The following is a 3,632-nucleotide window of genomic DNA, read 5'->3' on the forward strand; positions in this document are numbered from 1 at the left end:
GTTGCTAATATGGCGAGGGAATGAGTGACGGCGAGGAGATGAACAATGGCGGTGAAATAAGCTGCAGCGACAAACCTTTAGATCGAGAACCAGATCGGAAACTCGCTGAAGGCAACAACGATGTTTCTTGCAACGGCAAAGATATGAGTTGCAACGAGGGGATGAGCGGCAGCAAGAAGATGAATGACAGCGGCAAGGAATTAGGCTTCGTCATTCGTTTTTCTATTGAGAAACCACACTAAGTTAAAACACATCTAAGTTAAAAAGACGAAAGAAAAATCACAAATATTCTGGCACCAGCAAAAACCGCCGAAATTAGCGGAAAAATGGCGTTTTTATGAAACCGTCGGAAAATTAATGCCATTTTAATTTTATTTTTTTGTAGTGCGCATTGCGTCATTTTTGAAGATTGTACGAAGAGAAGGATGAGAAATAAAAGTTTTTCAATAGTTTATCTGTATGGTATCATCGTATCTATCTCTAATTACTCCGAATTTTAAAATAAAAATAGTGATAATGCAATGTTTTCAATTAGTTGGAGTAGTGTGACTTTTAGATGCTTCTCATTTACTTATGTTATTATACATGTGTTTGTGTATAAAATTGATGGCTGTCATCTTCCTTTACCGAAGGTCCTTATCCTAAAAGTTTGTGAACCACCTTTCCTTATCGAATGATCACTTCAATTATCTTGTCTTTGGGGTCACTTTTCTTTACCAAAGCATAATTCTCTCAATTCTTTAATGCACATAAGATGGTTATTATAATGCTTAATGTGAATGCAATTAAGAGACATTATATCATGACATGAAATGCTAGCTTCTATATTAAAAAAATATTTAAGATATAACACACACAAAAAAAAGTAATATAAAATCTTTACTTCCAGTGAAATTTGTAAAAATTCTATATATATTCCAATATAAATAGATACGATTTGTTAACAAAAAGAAATTTGTTTTATAACTAGACTTTATGCATGTTTTGATGTAGGCAGGTATAAATCTTTGGTTAAGAGATAGATTTCATTCTTTCGATGAAACTCAATATAAATATTGAGGTTGTAGAAAGATATGAATCCTATACAAATCTCTGAGTCCATGTTATCTTTATTGTAGAAAGAAAATTTCCACATTCCTAGTCTCCGTAGTTAGCATAGTTTAGAAAAGATACTTTCTCAAACAATATATGAATAAAATTTGTGAATAGTTTGGTGAATGATTTAGAATGAGAATAAAAAAAGTGAGAAAAGATAAAGATTTTTCTTATAATGAAGTGAAAATAGTATATGAATAATAATTTGTAGATATAATAGAAGACAGAGAAGATAAGTTACTTAGAATTTTTGTATAGAAAAGGAGAATAGAATGAAAAAAGAAGGACTCAAATAGTTCTTAGGTATGTGCAGATTGCATTAGGAGAATCTAACTCGTGTTTAGATGAGATCTTCAATCTAACTTGTTACTTTAAAAATTCTATAAAATTTTCTATATTTTGAATTTGAAAATAACTATTAGATACAAATTTATAGATAATTGAGTTAGCCTTACAACACATTTTGAACGAAGTTAATTGGATAACTATAACTTGAGATATTCATGAAATACTATTAATTGATAAAGAAAAATACAGTACAAGTTAACTGATAAAGAAAAATACAATCACTTTGATGTATCAAAAAATTGAGATAGTCACACTTAAAGGCCTAATAGTCACAGTAACAAAACACCAAAATTGGCACATGTGGTTTGTAATGATCTGAATGATGCAAACTTGATCTAATCTTCACATCCTGAAGAGTGGTAACATTCTTAGTGCAATTTGAAATCTCCAATTTGCTAAGGCTAAGGGAAACCATTGCTTCAACAAACTAGCTGCTTCTCTAGTGTTATCATTGGATCTACATCAGTTCAGATTTCAGAACCTTCTCTTGTAACTTCAATTTTGCAGCTTGTAAGGATAGGACACCTTATTACAACTTGAGAGACTGAGTACCGTTATTTGATCCCCGGACAGTTGGTTTGGATTTTGAGGGCATGATAGAAGTTATTAAGGTTATATCCTAATTTAGAATTAAGAACTATGTTTTGTTGTAATTTCTAGTTAATCTTTTCCTCTCTTGCTCATTTATCTTAGTTTTCTATGCCTGTTATGTTTTCTTCTTTTATTATCAAAATTAATGTATTGTTTCCAAGTTTAACTTTTACTTGAAGTATATAATCAATATCATTCTTTTGATTAAGATATGTTGTTGCACTGTAAAATTGTGTTTGTCAAGTAATTGATTTAGTGATAGAAATTTGAATAAGAAATAGAAACACAAATTTTCTCATTCAATTTTTAAGCTCAATTCTATTCTGTATGGAAGTGCTTTTTTGCCTAATTGTATGCTACTCCATTTTCATAGGCAGCCTCCGAAGGAACTTTTGTGCTACTTTATGGATGTGCTCATAACCCTACTGGTATTGACCCAACACCTGAACCGTGGGAAAAAATAGCAGATGTAATTCAACACAAGAACCACATTCCATTTTCGATGTTGCTTACCATGTACAAATCTTTTGGTAAATCAGCAATCATTTTAGTTCATTTTTGTATGGTTTGTATCAAAACACTATTTCCATATGAAATTGTGAAAAATAATCACCGTAGATAAAAAATATGGATACTTTTTATAAATGGTAGATATTATATACTATAGACAAAAGTTTACTTGCATTGTCTATTATTTTCAAGTGAAAAAAATAATAAAAAAATATGACTATTAAAATTGACAGCTATATTATCGATTTTTTAATATAAGATAGACAAAACAAATAGACAAAAGACTTGTCGGTACTTTAATAGTTATATCGACAAAGATGTCGTCGCTTTTTGATAATATTATCGATAGGCAGGGTGTTGCTTTTATTAAATATGTCAAAATCTTAATTTCATATTATAGACACATTGAGAGTCAATTTTATAGATTTACAAAAAATCAACCCATTTTTAAGATAAAAATTCTAGCAACCAAAACAGGAAAATTAAAATAGTACTGCAAGCATACCGAAAAATTAGTTCAAGTTTTCAAAACCTAACAAAGAATGAAACCGTGGTTGAAAGCTTATTGATGCCCATTATTATGTTGCACAAACATATTCCCATGTGGCAGCAGTTCTACATAACTCTTTTTCTTTTCATGCTCAAATTCTGAAATCAGATAATCTTTCATAGGATGACTTGATTTTCCTTTAACCAAATGGAAGCCATGGGTCATGTGCTTTGATATCTTGCTTTTTACTTTTCCTGTGTTTGGTGTCAATCTTCCAAACCCTGCTTTCTACAAACCCAATGAATACTGATTTTGATCCTTCAGTGTGTGTTTGGATTAACATTCGTTAACGAAAATTTGTATGAAATTGATTTTGATTAAAAGTGAGTTGATATTAACGTAGTTTATATTTGGTAAACTAAACATTGTTTGGATTACATTATTCAAAATCACTTTTAGATAAAAAATAATAAAAAAAGACATAAATTTAAATAATTATTTTATATTATTTTATAATTTTATTTTAGATATTTAAATAAAATTTAATTTTTTTGTAGTATTCTCAATACTCTTTAATACTCTAATAAAATTAATAGAA

Source organism: Arachis ipaensis, chromosome B01 (assembly GCF_000816755.2).
Source record: "Arachis ipaensis cultivar K30076 chromosome B01, Araip1.1, whole genome shotgun sequence".
NCBI classification, from domain to species: domain Eukaryota; kingdom Viridiplantae; phylum Streptophyta; class Magnoliopsida; order Fabales; family Fabaceae; genus Arachis; species Arachis ipaensis.